The 20,128-nt window shown below is 40.9% G+C and overlaps 1 protein-coding gene across 4 annotated transcripts in view; it reads right to left on the bottom strand.

Moving 5' to 3' along the window:
• Positions 1 to 20,128, bottom strand: part of KITLG (KIT ligand) — an 88,378-nt gene that overhangs the window by 61,679 nt on the left and 6,571 nt on the right. The window lies entirely within an intron of this gene.

Here is a 20,128-nt window from a genome sequence, read left to right as displayed (position 1 = left end):
CATAGTACTTCTCCTTCTCACTTGCCTTGAAATCTCCTTGCTGGCATTCTTATGTATGTAAGAATTAAACATATGATTTCAGCATGTGCATTTGAAACTGAAATGCCTGAATCTGCTGAAAGCTGTCTAAGTTATTTATTTATTACATTAATTTTATTTATACCCTGCTCTCCTCACAAATGGGCTCAGGGCGGCTAACAACATTCACAAAATACAGCGAATCAATCACAAAACCATAAAATCAATAATAATCTTAAAAGAATCATTAAAATAGTCCAGTTAGCAAGTGCCTCAGTAATAGTTAAAGTTAGCAAGTGTCTCAGTAAAATTTGTAACCATGGTGCTTCTGGTAGCATACGCTGGTTTTGTTGATAAATGACACTTGTTGTGTAAAAAATTCACACACAACATTTAAGAATATTTCTCAACACTGCTGCATTAGATATCCCTTGATATATCAAGGCTATGAAGTTTAGAGAAGTCAGAGCCTGATCCAAGAGGATCTACTGCAGTAGTAATACATAATTTACTTTGCTTTCCCACAACAGAATGAACATCCATTTTCATTATAGTTATACAATGTCATTTTTTTCCAGCTGTGCATGCAAAAAGGTCAACGAAATATGTTTTATTATGAAACCAGATGTGAGCATCCCAGAACTGGTCCTTTGGACCTTTCCAAAGTTTGTATTTTTTTCCCATGTCAGGAAGGAATGCACAGTGACTGCTTATCCAGCAAAGGCATCCTTTGCAGGGAAATCATATTACTGACCGAGCTGCTGTTAATCTCCCTCCTGTTAATTATTGTATGGGGCGACTGGATGGTGCCTGTGACATTCCTGGACTCAGTAGCTTAGTTTGTCCCAAAAGCCAGTATATCTCATGACTTTTACATGTTTATTGCTAACCCCCCTGCCCCCATTATTTAGGGGCTCTTAAGAGGCTGACCTGTGACCTGAAAGAGATGAGAAGGCCTCTGGCTGCATCCACATGAAGGTTTTTCTCCTCATAGCCTTCCCAACTGCAGTACGTTTTTTTGAAATATCCCCACAACGTCCTCTAATTGTGCACTTGTCAGGCTTCCCCCCACCCCTCCTCTATATGTTCTTTCTCAAATCTGGTTTGGTATCAGAAACAACACAGTCCAAGCCATCTGGATGGGAACTGCCCACACCACCACCATTTTCCTTCTGTCAGCCCCCTGTTGCTGCCATTTTCCCACCATGACACTGGAATCCTTTCTGAGGACTTTTTTTTTAAAAAAAGGGCAATTGCTGTTTTTTTATAGTGAAATAAACATTGGTTACTGCTGTTGCATTTCCCAGTAAAGCAAGAGAAAAACAAAGAGCCAGTATAAAAAAGCTTAACATTATGTTGACATGCTGACTAATAATCCATGAAGTTTTCGGATCCCACACACTGGTTGTTGCAAGTCCTTTACTAGGAAGTGGCACACTCAAGATTTCACAGTAAGCTGTAAATGTATACAAGAACATCCTGCAAAGTATACACAGCCTGAATCTATGCATGGTTTGCACTTGGATTACTGGCAACTGTTTGCTTTGTAAACCATCTCTAAGAAACCCTTTAGACACAAAGAAATCTTTGCCAGCCATTGTCTTCACATACCAGTTATTCTAGCATGCCATCTACCACATTTTTTTTAACCCAAGGATCTCTCCTCTATTTTTTTCAGTGGAAAAACTGGAAATAATACTTTGAAAATGTTTTAGAGTGATAATACACTTTAGTAGAGGTGTGTGTGTGTGTGTGGGGGGGGGGGGCTGCCAACATCCACGCAGGGTCTGGAGAACTCCCAGAATTATAATTGATCTCCAGATGACAGAGATCAGTTCCTGTGGAGAAAATGGCTGCTTTGAAGGGTAAACTGTACCACATTATACCCCACTAAGGGCAGTTCTATATATTTTAAAAAGAGTACGAATGCCTTATTTTTATTCATATATACCCTAGAATGAAAGGCAGAGCAGTAAACTGATATACCATATACATAGCTTAGTTTAGATAGACTGGGAAAATAGGAAAAACAAAAGTGCTACAAAGAGAAACCAACAACCTTTTGGCAAACAAGCAAAAGGATTATTTTAAAATTAGCTGTCTTAGAAACAATCCTTTCCCCATGAAGTCAGCCTTATCGAGAAACAGAACATTAAAAAAATCACAGCACCTATATATAAGAACTAACTACAATATAACTATATATAAGAGCTAACAATAATTCCTCTATGAAACTGCTTCTAGCCTTGGGGTGGGGTGAGAGCATACCCTAATGTGTGGTTTTAATATAACATAGGATTCACAGTAAATCTTGATACTGACTTAAACTTTATAAAATTATCTAACAATTCAATGCCTTATCATAATCAGATACATTTAAGTACCGCACTAGCTGTGCATACAAAATTAGTCACATGAAATCCACATCATTTAAAAAAAAATATATCCTTGAAAGTACAGCCCTCTTAAGTTTCTCTCGAATCAGTTTCTGAAATATTCAATAGCCTCAGATTTTGAACTTCCAGTAATTTCCTAGCACTGTAGACTGGAGCAGCCTGGAAAGCTTAAATGGCCCGTGAACCAGCAAGCCAAGCCGAGAGCCAGCACTGCAGGCTCTGATCTGGCCAGCAGGATGGACGATGGGCACTGGTTTACACCTTCACCTCCCATGCTGCTGGGGTAGGAGGCAACTGGTGAGTCAATACTTCAGCTGCTGCTGAAGGGCATGAGTCAATTTACTCCTATGGTACTAGTGATGCTACAGAAGCTTGGTTATGCTTGTTTCAAAGGCCCTTGAGGACCACAGCCCAACAAGAACCTTTGCAGTGAGTCAAATGGCCAGCCTTCTCCTACTGTCGCATAAAAGCATTTTAAAAGGGTAAAGAGTGAAAACATATTTTACTCATAACTCCAAAAAATATTTGTAATATTTGTAAGAAATTTCAATTGTTACAAAAATTTCTAATTCTTTTATTAGGCGCAATCTTGTGACTTGCAATGATTTTTTTTGCTAGGATTCTTCCCTGTCCACTGTTCCTCAAATTCCCATTCCCTCAAAAACCTTTCTAGTGACCATGGCTGAATCCACACGTCACAGCATTGTGGTAAACGTTCGCTAAACTTCTGGAAGTATAGCATCTATCTAGCGCGATTTCTGACTCATCATGCGATGAGTCAGAAATCGCGCTAGAAAGACGCTATACTTCCGGAAGTTTAGCTAATTTTACCACAACACAGGACCTGTTGATTTGCCCTATGTAACTGTATCATACATTGGCAGAAAACGTAACTTTTTAAGCTATAAAGTAGTAAAATGTATAGTGGGAAGAACAAATGGAAATATTTCATACTATTTTTCTTCAAGGCAAGCAGTGGTCTATCTTCATACTTGTATGAATTCACAAAGGATTACTAGGTCCCTATATCCTCCTGGAGGGGGGGGAAGTATTTACCAGAAGGCTTCTCTTTACATGCTCAAGGCCAATTCAGCCCACTGGGGGCCCAAAATGGCCCTGTTGAAGCGTGGGGACATGCCTGCCGCCGATGTGATGACATCACTTCCAAAAGTGACATCATCGCGCCAGCAGTGGGTATGCTCCTGCACTTTGCACAGGGCCAACTCAACCCCCCGAGGGCAAAAACTGGCCCCAGTGAAGCATGGGAGCATGCCCACCATTGGACCAATGACATCAATGACATCACTTGAGGAAGTGGTGTCGTCGGGCTCCGCCAGGAGCACACCCGCTCTGTGTTTGCCCTGGAGGTTTTTTACCTTCCACGCCCGTTCTCCACATTTTTCTCCCCACTAGCCAGGTGAGAGGGTGGAAGGGGCGCAGCAGCTGGGAGTGGGGGATTCCCTGCCCCCGCTGGGGAAATGGTATCCCTAAATTCACATTTTAGAGAACTGCAAATATGCATGCATATGGGAAATCTATAAATACAGCAAGAAAGAGATACAAAAACTATTTATAATTTTATTTATTAGATTATGATCTCCACTACTGCTACACTTTTTATATGTTGAAATTATATCCACTTCCTTTTTTTTATCTTGGGGGGCAGCCAACACTCAAGAGTTAATGTGCTACCTCTGTTCCCCCAGGAATGTGAAGGAATGTTTATCTTAAGTGACACAGGGATATAAGCCATATAATCTTCCAAGTCCAAAAGCTAACTTGCCTAGAAGTGGATAAATTAGTAATTGAGACTAATCTCCAAATCTTACTAACAAGTCTTAACTTTAATACATGTGTGAACCAGTGATAAGCCCTTTATCTGAGATGCTTAGAGTTGGTAATGAATTACCCCAAATGCTTCCAGCAATTAAAAACTGTGTACTGCTATTACAAATCTGATTGTTTCCCTATAAATTAAAAAAAAATCAGCATCAATAAAATCTTGGTCATTAATCACAACAGAATGTTTTCCCCATAAAGCAAAAATTTCACTTATTCTATCCAAGCAACTGTTACACCATAATGCTTCCCAGCCTATTTGGATAAAAGAGGGTTTTATCATAAAGGTGAATTATATGTATCCAGGTCAGACTTAAACCTCCCATTTAAAGTGTGTACTTTATATACATTGACCTGTGAGAAAATAGAATAATTAAATTTTGAATTCTGTGGAGCCTTTCCACAACAAAAAAAGTGGAAATAGGTTGGACTTTGCATCAAGGAAGGACTGTGCAAGTAAAACTACAGGTTTAAAATAGCACAAGGAAATTGACTGAAAGAGGATAAATCCTTTAACATGAAAAGCCACTTACAATGTCATTTCATTAGGGACACATTACCCCTAAACTGAAGAGCCATATATATTTTATTCTGACAATCATATTCACCACAATTATTATTTAATTAACTATACCATTCTGGTATATGCTGTAAAAATTTTATTCAGGGACCTTTCCGTATTTCTTCTGAAGTGGCAAAGGTCTAAGGCTGCCAACCTTCAGGTGGTGGCTGAAGATTTACAACTGATTTCCAGGCCACAGATCTCAGTTCCCCTGGAGGAAAGGGCAGCTCTAGAACATGACCTCTATGGCATTATACCAGTTTGGTGTAGTGGTTAAGAGTGGTGGGACTCTAATCTGGAGAACTGGGTTTGATTGCCCACTCTTCCACTTGAAGCCAGCTGGGTGACCTTGGGTCAGTCACAGTTCTCCAGAGCTCTCTCAGCCCCACCCACCTGACAGGGTGTTTTGTTGTGATGACAATAACAACACACTTTGTAAAGTACTCTGAGTGGGTGTTAAGTTGTCCTGAAGGGTTGTACATAAATTGAATGTATTATTACCTGCTGAGGTCCCTCCTCTACCCAAACCCTGTCCTCTTCAGGTTCCACCTCCCAAATCTCCAGGAATTTCTCAACCTGGACCCAGCAACCCTACAAACACTGCCTCCCACCACCTTCAAGTTGAAAACTTTGTATAGTAGAGCCCCTGAGAGGGCTACTTCAAAAAGGGTAAATGGACCATGTATAACTTAGAAAGGTGTAACTCTCGTTAGGCATGTACCATAAGTATCTGTCTGCTGTCTGCTGACTGATCATTACTATGTCATTTCATTAGAGACTCATTATCCCTATCATGTATAATACTCTCTAAAGAGAAAGTTATAATACATTCATCCATCACAGTACCTTTAGCTTGTTCATATCATTATTTCAAAAACACAATTCCATCAGATTTTTTTTTGCTTCTGCAGGATCTAATGTATAAAGTCGTCATAGTTTTTAATAATGGCTGCATCAAGATATTATATATAACCAACATTATACTAATATTTGCACAAAGCAGCTTGGACTAATCCCGCTGAAAGATGTTCAGACATTTCAACTGGTCCAAGATGAGGTAGCTAAATGGTTCCCTATGCTAGATACTAAGAATGTATAAAAAATTATACTGTATGATCTTCAGTTACTATTTGCTTCCAGGCTGATGCCTGTCAAACAATTTATAATCTGAGACCAGACATCAAAGGGAAGACTTTCTTCTTATACCTCTCATATACCTCTCGCTCCTTAATCTCTAGTCAGAGAATCTCATGAGAACTTGCTTTATCATCCCATGGACTGATGGTCACTGCAGGTTGGGAACTGTGAGTAAGTTGCCAGACAAGGTGTACCCTTTTAGAAACCTGTCCCTTTCCAATAGGTTGTAAAGACTGTTCATTATCAATCCCGCACCTTTTATTGGCTACAGTAAGGCCTTCTGCTCAGTGTTCCCTCAAATTATCTTTTGATACTGTTCAATTTTATTTTGTTGTTTTAATGTAATTATTTGTGTTCTACCTTGAGAACCACTGTGATGAATGGCATGTTACAAATTTTCTGCAAATTAAAATACTTAACTTTGAATTCTGGAAAGCCAAACTGCAAATTCAATAAAAACGGAAGAAATTAAATAAATTGCAGATGTTTTAGTAATTTAATGGGAAAGAATGCAAGTAGCTACAATGATGTACCTCAACGGTCCTCTTTGTATTACTGACACTAACCCACTAATATGTCTGGACATATTAAATATTGGATGGATGGAGAGAGAGAGAGAAACCGGACCTTTGGACATTTACTGTGAAGGGTCCTTCTCCTCTGAGGAAAGGATGACATCTTGTGTGATTCCCACCATCCAATCAGGGAGGCAGGAACTAATTTTCTTCCTCTTCCTGTCTGGCATGTGGGACATGCTCTCTCTTCAGTTCAGGTGACTCCACAAAGTCGTAACATTGAATTTATCATTCAGCAACTGTCAATACTGAGAGAAAAAACACCTGTTCTGTTAATATGTGCTGTAAATAAAGCATAAACCAGAGGAGGTAGAAGAATGAGGCGGCCGGGTACAGGAGGAAGACCCAGGGAGGGCAAGATGTCCTCCTTTCCTCAGAGGAGAACAACCCTTCACAGTAAGTGTCCAAAGGTCCATTCTCCCTTTGAGGCGGAGGACATCTTGAGTGGTCTTCGTCCGAGATCATACACTGCAGATCATTCTACCGCAGGTGGTATCCACAGAATAATACAGATTTGATTTCTAGCTTCTCACCAAGGTCGAGATCAACAACCATGTTGCTGCCTTGCAGACTTCTACAGAAGTGTTCCTCTGTAATGTTGCTCGCAGAGTGAGCTGTTATTCCATTAGGAACCTCTACGATGAGAGCTTTGTGAGCTTTGATAGAGTATGTTTTGTTATTGGCACCTACAGCTGCTGAAGGCATTTTCTTCCCCAAATTGAGGGGAGATGTACTGATGAACATTAAGTCCGACTTTCTGATCTGTACTGTTTGAGGCAGCTAAGCCTTGAGCTTCCTTCTGACATCTAGGTTGTGTCAGACCCTCTCCCTAGTATATTTAGGATTCAGGTAGAAATATGGTAGTCTTATCTCTTGCAACCTATGGAATTTGGAATAGACTTTTGGAAGAAAGGTGGGGACAATACGAAGTATCACCTTATCGTTGTGAAAGATACAGAGTTCAGGTCTGACTGATGGTGCACTTAGGTCCAAGATTCTTCTGGCAGATGTGACCACAATAAGGAAGATGGTCTTCATTCTCAGCCTTCTCAGGGGAACATCCTTGACCAGTCCAAATGGATGTTTCGTCAGGGCTGTATAAAATGTCCAGTGCTTTCCTCCTGCCCCACTGAGTGAGGGCTTTCCAAGAGGAATTGAAAATTCTGACCATGAACTGTTTTCTGGATGCTAGGAGAGTGTCAGCCACCTCTCCGGAATATCCCTATCTTAGGAAGATTTTCCTTTCTATTTCCACACAGTTAAGTGAGTCTAAATGAGAGTGCCAGATCATTCCCTGCTGTAATGTGACCGGAGAGGTTGGTGGAATGAGGGGTGGAGATATCACCGTCTGTTGGAGTCTGGAAAAGCAGTCTGCGGGGCCACCAAGAGGCAATCACCAGCACTTCGCTACCTGTTACTTGATCCTTCTCAGGAGTTTGGGTATCACTGGTATTACTGGTAAGGATGGTAATGCGTAGAGTAGGCCTAATGGCCTCCTCTACGCATTACAAGCTGCCTTATTCTGACTCAGACCATCGGTCCATCAAGGTCAGTGTTGTCTACTCAGACTGGCACCAGGTCTCCAGGATCTCAGGAAGTTTTTCCCATCATCTACCTGATCTTTTTAACTGGAGTTAATGGGAAACAAACCTGGATTCTTCTGCAGGCAAGCAGAAGTTCTTTCACTGAGCCTCAGCCTCACCCATGGAGGAAGGAAGAGGAGGAGGTAGACACCACACCACTATTAACAGAGGTTTCAGCCCAGCAGAGATGATATATTTCTTCCCTCATGGTTAGTCTTAGGAAGTTAAAAGGTTCAAAGACACAGGCAAGTTTGTGCCCTTCATACGTTATCCATCTGATGGGAGGAGTCCTGTTGTAAAGGCAGGGCTAGATCTGAAGAGAAAAAGCCTGCTGTGGAATCTCCAGCCAGGAGGCTGGCATGGGCACATTCACTGTGGTGCCAGAGCTGAGGAGATTCCTGTTGTCTTTTCCCACCAAAAGCCTGGGCTGAGGTAACACGCCAACTCCAGCTGCAGAGCAGCACGCAGCTGCAGCCATCTCCCGATCAGTGGGACGGGCCTTTTGAAACTCTTCTGTGGCTCTGAGGCTGACTTGTAGCCAGGAGATCGCACAAGCCACAGAGGCATGTTGGTGCTGACTCGTTGCTGGGAGCACGTACAAGCCGGGAGCGTGTACAAGCTGGGAGGCATGTTGGCCCCAGATTCATCAATCCCCATCGCGTTCGATGCGAATACTGGGGAGCATTCCTCTCTGTTGTGTAGGAAGCTGTCCTCAGAATCCCTGGCATCCATCTTGTAGGCAGCTGCCCCAAATGGCTGCCATGATCCTCTCAGTCAGCCAGGAAGAGTAGTAAGAGACAGAAGAGGACAGCAAAAAGATAGGGAGGAACTATGAAAGTTTTAAGTCAAAAGAGTTTGAAAGACAAAGGAAAGATTAAAGGAAGAGAAGTGCAAAGGTGTAGGAATGGGAAAGTGAAAGTGAAGTCTTAATAAGAAAGTATCAGAGCTAGTCTGCTGAAGAACTGCTCTCCCTGGAGGCAGGAACAGAACTGAAGAGAGAGGGTGTCCCACATGCCAGACAGGAAGAGGAAGAAAATTAGTTCCTGCCTCCCTGATTGGACGGTGGGAATCACCCAAGATGTCCTCCGCTTCAGAGGGAGAACTGGTTAAATATATATATTTTAGAGGTAGTAATGGGTGTGTAGGGAAACTATTACTAGATCTCCTAACACCATCCTTGAAATCATCACTGCTTGTTATTACTACAGCATAAAAATAGTGTTTTAATAATACCCTAGCAAGGGGATCTGTTACTGAGCTAGGGTACCATGGTTCCCACAATTCAACTGCAAACGTCTCCTTTTAACAAGAGCCTTGCAAAAGCAAGCAGTTTCCTTGGCTCCCATGAATAGCAGGACAGAGAAAGTGTGTTGCTGTATAAAAGGCTAGTGCAACCCTACTGAGATGTGTTGAATACATGAATATAATAGACATTTTTTGCTATACATGTTTCAAAATACAAAGTTTTTTTTGAAAAGAATTTTATTGTTTATCAAGGGTTTCTACTGGTGAATTTTTCCACTGTAAGAATATTTTCACTTCACTGGTATTCTCTCTCTTTTACAAAATATATCACAGTAAAAAAATAATGTGTCTGGGAAACAGTGAAAGAAATCTCCTATGCACCAAGTCTGTTGACCACAAAGCAGTTAAACTGTGAAACTTCACAGTTTGACAATCACATTTAGTGCCATGATTTAAGAAAACTGCAGTAAAGTGTAAATTGCTTACTGTCACTGGATGGTGCCACAGGGGGCAAGGAGTGTTGGACTCTCTGTGACAGTAAAAATAAATATAGTAAAAATAAAATTTGGACTAGGTTTACTCACAACTTGGAACCTTTTATTAATAAAAATCCAAGACAGGATGATAGTTACTGCTTGCAGGTTTTATATTAAAAGACGACAAAAAAAAAGAAAGAACTTCAAATTAACATATTCAGTTTGTTTTGTTTATTAAATACAAAGCATGGTAAATTAAGGAAAGTAAAAGCATTTTAAAAAAAAACATGGCAATGCAATCCACTAAATAACTGACTGTTTACACACCAATCCTAAACAGGTCTACTCATAATCTCTCTCAAGTCTATTCAATTTATATTTATTTATTTATAGTCTGCGGATTCCACAGTGTGAGATTAGTACAGTTAATTTCAAGGACATTTCCATAAACAATGCCATAGGGTAAATAAACACAATTTACAAAGACATAGTATAGCAAGGATCCAATACAGAGTTGAAGAAATGCTGATATGGAACATAAGCAATCCTAGGGCTATTAGACCACATGAAGCACAAGTAGCTCATAGCAACACATATTAAAGACAACATGTAGTATGTAAGGCAACATAGTGGTGAAGTCTATGGTCCTTAACTCATTAGCAAAGCATCTGAGAGCCCTTCCCTACAATACAAAATCCTTTTTGAATAATTGGGTTTTGCATCATTTGCAGAAAGCTAGGAGAGTGGGGGCTCTCCTGATCTCCTCAGGTAGGCAGTTCCACAGGTTAAGGGCCACCACAGAGAAAGCCCATGTATGGGCTACTGTTGATTTCGCCCATGTGCAGAGTGCCACCTGCAGGAGATCCTGTTCAGATGAGCAAAGCTGTCGTGGAGGAACATAGGGAGGAAGGCTGTCCCATAGGTATGTCGAGCCAAGGCTGTGAAGAGCTTTGTATGTGATAACCAATACCTTGAACTGAGCATGGTAGCTGATAGGTAGCCAATGGAGCGATTGCAGAATGGGGGTGATGTTCATGCTCCTGCTTGCTCCTGATAGCAGTTGCACTGCAGCATTTTGCACCAATTGGAGTCTCTTAGTTAATCTGAATGGGAGACCTATGTGTAGGGCATTACAATAATCAAGTCTTGATGTTACCATAGCATGGATCCAGGTGGCCAGGTCGGCCAGGTCGAGATAAGAAGCCATCTTCCAGGCTACAGTGAGGTTGTAAAAGGTGTTTTTTGCAGCTGCCTTAACTTGTTCTTCTAGTAGTAGCACTGGATCCAATATAACTCCTAGGCTGTTAACCGTGTCTGCAAGGGTCAGATGAACTCCATCTCTGCCATTTGAACAAGCATCACTTCCATCTTGTCTGGGTTCAATTTCAATTTGTTCGGTTTTAACCATTTCACTACAGTTGTCAGGCAGCGATCCAAGATTTCTACTGCTTCCTGAGTGGACCTAAATAGTGAGATATAGAGCTGAGTATCATCTGCATATTGGTGACATCCAAATAATGAGACTTACTTGCTGGAAATGTGTTCTTAGGATTGGATTGTTAGTACATGGAGGTATTCAACAACTTGCAAAAGTGTCCAGGATATTTCTTTCCATTTTTAATCCAGTTCAAATTCAGGTGTCACAGTGGGCTGGAACAATTCAGGTTAAACATCTAAAAAATATTAAACTTTCAAAAGAGCGAACCACACATCATCACTGTCAAATATCAGCTATAAAAGCAGCTGGAAATAAACTGAAACAGGACTTGGCAGAGTTTCTGGAGAATAGTCATCGGGGTTCATACATTTTGGCTGACAGAAAAGAGGGAGGGGGCCTGCATGTGGCATCATGTTGAACCTCAAAAGCACTCTGAAGGGCACTATGAGATCAGCATAGCTCCCCTTTCAACCCTCGAGTTTCACTGTCAGGAATGCTACAGCTCGTCCTTGTCTCTCTACATTTTCCAAGATGCTCAAAGCACCTTGGAGGCACAATGATGAACTCCATTTGGAGATGGCCATCCCCACAGCTGTGCTATGCTTTATAAGTGTCTGCCAGAGGAGAAGGAATGCTCATCGTAGTGAAAAAAATCTGTAGACCTATGATGCTCATTCTGTAGCTTTGATTATTCTTTTGGGGAACTACATAGCTATAAAACAACCGTCCAAAACAAGGCTGTGAGTGCTTTGCTTAATGATGAAGCAAAGCAAACTGCTTTCAGCTGAACCAGAAAAATGTGATAAAACATAAGGTATGCAGCAATGTCATGAACATGTTTGATTTAGGATACATATTTAAAATAAGTATTTGTCATGCAGTGTAATGTTTTAATGCAGCAATAAAAAACTACTCCACTAGAACAACTGCTGACAGAAGAGGCAGTCCCACAGGGATCCATTCTCAAATCAAGATTGCCTTCAGAATCCTTGCCTGCAGTGTTACACCTAGCAGGATTATAATTTCATTTTTTATAACATCTAAATCTTGTATAGTCAAGATGGTACAACTGTAAAATAATTGTCAAATAATGACCCTGTATATCACAATTTATTTGGTGTAGTTACCTATTTTGGAATATCTTGATAGGCACAAAACATGCAAAAATATGCTTAAAACGTTAAACAGTTCTTGACCAGAGATTTAGTATTCTCTGAAAGACAACTATTTCACCATGAGAATGGAGACAATTTTCACATACACTATTCTAAATACAGTGTGATGCTTCTAGAAATGGGGTTTCAAAACATTTCTGGGGAAGAAACAGATCACACAAGCAACCATCAATTGAAAACTGCCAATTCCAACTTCAATCACAACTTTCTGTTTCAAATATAGGAGGCTACATGAAAAATCACCTGAACACAAAAGAAATTCTTGCACCTGACTGTGCATTGCAGAAGGTCCAGCAAGCGAAAGAGATGGGGTGGGAGGGGAGCATTCTCCCAAAAGAGGCTAGAGGAGAAGGTCATACAATGTCTCCCCAGAAATTGCTATAATCCACAGACTCTTCTCTCTCCATTGCTAATTAGCTGAAAAAGAGCAATGTATAAAAGAGTATCGGTATTGGTGATTTGGTACAAGAACTGTAAGTGATCTTCTGCGAGATTGCTTGGACTGCAAGGGCAGTATTAGGCATTGCAAAAAGTATATAATGATAATGAAATAGCACAAATAATGATTGTGTGCTTGCTAAACACCAGAGTGCAAGGTTTTTGTTTTTTTGTTTTTAAAGTAGCACTGGATTTATTCCATCTCTACTAAAGTGTACTGTGGAGTTGGAGTTCTCTGAAATAAGAGACACTGACTTCAAACAAACGACTACTGGCACTCATCCTGGAAAAGGAAAAAAATATGTTCTAGAAATTTTTCTGAGTAAGGCCCAAAATTTCACTGAGAAAAACGTATGTGCTGAACTAAAAAATCATGTGTATAAACTAGACAGTTAAATATTCCATACAATCTAGAATATACTTCTGGAACACTAAACAGTATGGGCCAAACTAGTCATGACAGCAACCTTGTGGCTGCCACAAGGATACTGCTGCCATTTTAAAGTCATTCAAAAATGGCATGAAGGTCCATCCCTGATTGGGCCCACATCACAGCAGACTGAGATACTCTCGTTTCCCCCTGCACCATATCTCATCAAGTGCCAAAAATGGCCACATCTTCACCTCCCCACAGCTGTTTCAGCCCTTGGAAAGGTGTGAGTGTGGGAAAAGAACACTCCACTGTGGACTCAATCAGGATCAGGCCCTCATGGCATTTTAAAATGACTTTAAATCATTACATCACATCTAGGTTGGTCCTATGAAAGAGTGCATAAGATTGCCAACTCCATGCTGGGAATTTCCTGAAGATGGAGCCTGGGGAGGGTGGATGGAGCCTGGGGAGGGTGAGGTTTAGGTAGAGGAAGGACCCCAGCATGGCATAATAGCATAAAGTCTACTCTCCAAAGCTGCCTTTTTCTCCAAGGAAACTGATCTATGTAATCTGGGTTCACCTAATTCTGGAAACCTCCAGGTCCCACCTGGAGGTTGGCATTCCTCGTGCATGAAAAGGACAAACTAGGAGCACAATCCAAAGCATACACACAGAGCTCCCATGCTGGTATACTGCCTTCTGTAGCAGCAGGAAATCCATGTACATGCAGAGCTCTCTAGATTAAAATCCGTAAATTGATGATTAAGTGTTCTTCCACTGGACAATGATTGAACTCTCATAAATGAAACAGCAAAAAGGTTACACAATCTAAAGAATGTATCAGTTGGAATGCTCAAGAAGAAGTGTATAGGAAAGAATTCATTACATGCTTCCCTATAGAAGCTTACTTTGTGAGTGAGAAGTTCTCTCTCTCTCCCTCTCTCTTTTAATCTGGAGAGGGAACGTGCCAAACTTATTATACAAGCTTTCTAAATTAAGCGGGCTGTCTATTGTTCAGCCTCCCACGTATGACTGCAAGTATATAAATTTTTTTGCTCAGTTGCAATTCAGCTGACATCTAAATCTGCAAGCATTTTAAAAGGAACTGCCATGTAATTATTGCATTAGGTACTCGAATAACAGAATTAATTACACAACCCCCGATGGATACAGTATGGTCAGAATTCTTTTTTACACAAGACAAGAATGTTGTTTCATCTGCAAGACTGACACACTATTTATGGAACAGAACTTAATGACAGAATGCCTTCAGCTATTAGAATGGTGTGTGTACTGATTCAAATGTCCCGTGCACAATACCATTTTGAATTTTTTCTATTTATTTAAAACATTTGTATGTGATCTTTCTACCCAAATAAGGTCCCCAAGACAGTGAACATTAAAAAAATCGAAACATTTTAAAAATGTTGAATTCAAAATAACATTTAAAATAGTATAATTCAATAAAAACACATTCACACGAACACAAAGATCAAGAACAAGGCTAATAACAGTTATTGGGGGTGTGCCAAACAAAACAAAGTCTTCACCTGCTTGCAGAAGACAGCAGTTTAGGGGGACATATGAATCTCGCCACGACCGAGAAGGCCCTTTCTCAGGTTGCCACCCACCTAGCCTCAAATGGCAGGGGCATCCAAAGCATGGCCTCCAAAGATGACCGGAGTGACCAGTAGGGTCATATGGGACAAGGTAGTTCTTAAGATAAGCTGGCCTCAAACGGTGATTCCCCACATTTTAAAAAATCCTGCAAAGTAAAAAACTTTGCACATCAGGGAGAAAAGTTCTGCTTAAGGCCCAAACCCAAAGATGTGTGTGCCACTGTGTGTGCTGTCAAAGCATATCTCTAAAACTTACTAGTCATCCAACAGATGGTCAAGTATGTCAGCTGTGAACAGGGTTGTTTTACAACTGAATTGAATAAAAGCGATTCTGCACAACAAAAGCAAACTCTATTTAATCATATACCACTATGAGTCTTTGCATTAATGCCACTATGGCAGCCAGATGAAATACATGTGACTATCTACGTCAGGACTGGCCAATGGACTACACCTGGCCCATTAAGACCCACAACACTGATGCTTATGACATTACTGTAAGGAAGGAAAAACTCTGCTAAGGACAAACTTTAAAGCCCATGAACTTTAATTTGTCTGCACTCCTTATATTCCAGATTAGCTGTGAGAATGCCTGAAAACAAAATCTTTGCTATGGATGAAAATATAAGAATGCCTCCTGTATGCCTTCATGCCCCACCAAAACAACAAACCCCTTGCTTAGTCCGCACAATTATTGACAGAAAACAGTCAGTACAATCCCCCTGTCCTTTCACCAATATCCATGCCTCATCATGGGTACTATTTATTTATTCCTATATTCTGCTCTCTCCACTAGCGGGCTCAGAGCGGATCACAATGGTATAATAAATACAATAATAAAACATAGCACCATAAAATATAAAATCATCGTTATAAAACAGTACTTTAAAACAGCTGCATATTGCACCACCTGTTCAACATTGAACAAACCCATGGAGCAGGGTGGCCAGCTACAAGATGGATACAGATTCGGGGGGAGGGGGCACATGCCCCAAAGCATGTGCCCCATTTAAAGGTAAAGGTAGTCCCCTGTGCAAGCTCCAAGTCATTACTGACCAATGGGGGGCGTCACATCACGATTAGCCTGGCTGGAAAGGGTCAGATGAACATCTGCCAGTGATACCTACGAGGTAGGTCATGGAGCCACTGTCCTGAACTGTCCTATTCTCTTTGTGGGGAGGTGGTGCTCTGTTGTCTTGGTGCTGGAAGGAAGGCAGTGGGAGGGCTTCTGGTGTCCTGGCCTCACTGACAGTCCTTTAGATGGCACTGGATTTCTAGCCACTGTGTGTGACAGAATGTTGGACTGGATGGGCCACTGGCCTGATCCAACATGGCTTTGCTTATGTTCTTATGTTCTTATGAACCTATTCCCCTCCTCAACGCTACCCTCATCCAAATTTCTAACAAGGGAACAGAATGCTCAGTGGAAAGAGAATTTCATCCTCTTCTCCTGTCTTTTTGGATACAGGCAAAGGAAGAAATCACGTGAGATTTTATAGACTGCCCTGCCAATTCCAGGATTTGTGGAGCAAGGAAGAAAGTGGCAAAAAGGGGAATAGAGAAAGCATACTTTCCTTTGATCCCATCTCCTCTACTGCATTTCTTCTGCAAGTCCCCCTTGCCAATATTATTCATGACCAAAGCACCAACATCAGCAAGAGCTGCTTGCTTAGTACCTAGGAATAGGTTAGCATCTGTTGTGATCTGACTGCAACCCTCACTCAGCAGGACAGCAAATGTTCACAGCGGGGGAGGATAAGAGAAAATCACGTTAGGGGACAAGACTGATTATATGTCATCTGATCAGTAAAAAGGGAGGTGAAAAAACCCAATCATTTTATTTTGCCCTCTGTGGTATGGCCGCAAGTATTTCTTTCTGGGTATAATGCAATGGGTTTATTTTTAAACCCAAGTTCTGGAATGCAACGGCGGGAGGAGAAATTGGGGGAAGGAGGAGGAAGAGTTAGATCATTAGTGGGCTGATAAGGGGGAAAAAAATTACTGTTGTGATAACTCTAATAGAACAAGCTGGGTTTCGTCATGCCAGGCTCTCCACTGTTGTAAGGGGAAAAAACCATTGTTTTAAGTTTAGCTCTAACATGGGCTTTCCTAGTTCTTATTCTCTTTCACGCCTTGATCTAAAAAAATCTGACAAAATCTCAGGAGGCACAGAAATGGGGATAGGTTGAATAAGGATTTGGAATGCATGCTCGTAGTGATTCACAACTTGTAGTAAAAGAATAGACCGATCCATGGATTTTAAAAATATCCTCTTGATTTGTCAGTTATTAGGTTTCCATTTATGCAACTGTAGATGTCTACTAACATCATTCTGAAAACTGCTTTTCCCATTCTTCAAAGTCAGGAGATGAAAGAGGGGTGCACAGACACCTTGCCATGCAGTTGATACATAGGGCTGCAATATTTTGACTCATGAGAAAATATACTGCACATAATTTGCTCATAAATAAGTCTACAGAAACCTACAGGTTGTAATGTATTAGTGGATCACTGTAATATAACTGGTAAGAGTATTGGAACAAATGAGAACTGGGCTTCAATTTCCAATTTGTCACAAAGCTCAAAACTCTGTCATGTTGTCCCATTTTGGATTAATTCATAGGGCTATTGCAAGGCTAAAATTTATTCAACCTTCTGCTTTCCCTCAGTAAGGATCAAGCCATAGGTGATGTGAAAGACCTCTGCTGAAGACCTTGAAAAGCTGCTGCCAGTCTGGGTAGACAATACTGACCTTGATGGACCGATGGTCTGACTCAGTATAAAGCAGTTTCATAACAACAACAACATTCAATTTATATACCACTTTCAGGACCACTTAACACCACTTGGAACAGTTTACAAAGTATGTCATTATTATCCCCACAACAATCACCCTGTGAGGTAGGTGAGGTTGAGAGAGCTCTGAGAGACCTGTGACTGACCCGAGGTCACCCAGCTGGCTTCAGGAGGAGGAGTGGGGAATCAAATCCGGTTCTCCAGATTGTGTCCATGTTGGGAAATACTCTCTAGTAAGTGTGCTTAGGATTGTAAGTATCTATTAAAAGTATCTATTAAAAGTAAAGAAAAATACATTTTCCCCAACAAGATTGTTTCAGGTGAGTCTCTATGATGGTCTGCAGTAAAACAGCAAGATGCAAATCCAGTAGCACCAACAAGATTTTCAGGAGGTGAGCTTTTGTGAGTTAAGGCTCCCTTCATCAGATATCCAGGTGCTACTGGACTCAATTCTTTATTTTTCCCAGCAGTTCTTTTCAATATATTTGCTTCCTTTCCTTTTAGAGAAAGCATGATAATTGTTTCAATTTCATCCTTATTTACCTTATTTTCTTTCAATCCTGTTGCAATCCTTTTGGTAAACCTCAACATCTGCATACCAAAAGTACCCTGGGCTTTCTTTCATTAAGCTTCAAAAGCAATCCTTCACACCAAAAGAAATTGCTGTTTTCACACAGTATAATTCAATTTACAATTCCTAATACATTCTAGGAGCCAGCTGAAAGGGAAGATCTAGGGATCTATTCAGTATACACAAGGTCAGAGAGAATATCCCTGAGGCGATACAATTTCTGAAAGTATTAGAACAAGTCACTATTGAGAAAAACAGCACAGCAGGTAAAAATTCAAGGAAAGAAGAGAGATAAATGTAGGAAAGAGCTGGATTTGGCCAAACAAGTCTCTAAAATCAAAATGATTAGATAAGTCCAGCAATTCATAAAATTAGCAGTTCATTACTATCAATACTGCTGGTATATTTTAATTTCAATATGTGAGAGAAAGCCCCCTGCACATCTGTAATCCACAACAGCATTTTTAATGGTTTAAACAAGAAAATACTCCAGGTTTATTAATAGTAGCATCCTAAGCAGTGTTACACTCCTTTAAGCACACTGAAGTCAATGAACTTGGAGGAGTTAACTATTCTGTTTAGGATGTTACTGTCAGTAATTTACTGTGTTCCTTTTGGTATAACTAAGGATGGAGTCATACATAATGTATTAAGTGTGTTTGCATGGTTTTAACACACAACTGCAGCTCTGGAAACAAATGTGTACTTTCTCCATATTTATGTAATTAGCACATTTTCATCTGTCCCTTTGTTTAAATGGAAGCATAGATGGCTCATATAACCTCCCCTCTTTTACCCTTACACCAACCTTCTGAGGTCGACTGGTGTGTGTGTGTGTAGAGATTAGCTGTCACTTAAATGCCACATCATAAATGTAGAAAGGGGTCATATCATAGAAAAAGAGCTGGAGGAACTCATTAGCATAACTCATTAGCATATGTCATGCCCCTTGACATCACTGGAAGAGTGTCATAACTTATTTGCATATGCCACACCCCCTGACATCACCTATCCTGGCTGTTTTGGACCCAATCCTGGCCTTTCAGGGCCAAAATTGGGCCCCAAATGGCAAAAAGTGGCTGAAAATGGCCAAAAAGGGGCCCCAAATGGTCAGGACCGGGCCGCTACTGAGCAGGAAGGTGATCCACCACCCATCAGAGGCCCGATCTGGGCTGTTTTGGCCCCAATCCAGGCCGAAACGGGCCCAAAATGGCCAAAAGTCAGGTGGGTGGGGCCACCTGACAAGTGACCTCTTTGGGGAACTGCCGGAACTGTGTTCTGGCGCGTTCCCCCTCGAAATGAACCCTGAATGTAGATACCTTTTATGGAATTGAGGGAGGGGGCATTGTGAATAAGCAACAGAACAACTGGTAGCTGACAAAGTATGTAGGGTGTAAACATTTGCCTGTTCGGTCTCTGAACATTTTCCTACCCTTTTTTTATAGGATATATTATTGAGAAGCAATCTGAAGTAGCATCCAGTGTGCACATATTCTTCACACTCAAACACTTCTAGCAGTTAGTAAGGAAAGTCCTCTGCTGTACAGCCATGGGAGTCAAGGAATACTCTCATATATGTGCCATGAATCAAATCCTTGGAATGGCTCCAGAGTTACAGTAATTCTTCAAATATTTTCTGGTTTCAAGATATTGCAACTATCTTTTATTTTCAGGGCAGCTAAAACCTTGGTTCCTATCCAATTAATGGATACTAGTCACTCCCCTGACCTTATCCTTCCAGGTCTCTTTTTCATTGTGTCTCCCTCTAACTTCCATCATGCTTGGAAGTACAAGCTATGGCTATGACTTAATACAAGCTTGGTACTGTCCCCTAGTCTGGAGTAACAGTTCACACATTCAAGAATGATGATTCTAGAAAGGTTAGGT

The sequence above is a fragment of the Eublepharis macularius genome, chromosome 9 (genome assembly GCF_028583425.1).
Source record: "Eublepharis macularius isolate TG4126 chromosome 9, MPM_Emac_v1.0, whole genome shotgun sequence".
NCBI classification, from domain to species: domain Eukaryota; kingdom Metazoa; phylum Chordata; class Lepidosauria; order Squamata; family Eublepharidae; genus Eublepharis; species Eublepharis macularius.
This window is presented reverse-complemented; position numbering and strand designations above follow the sequence as displayed.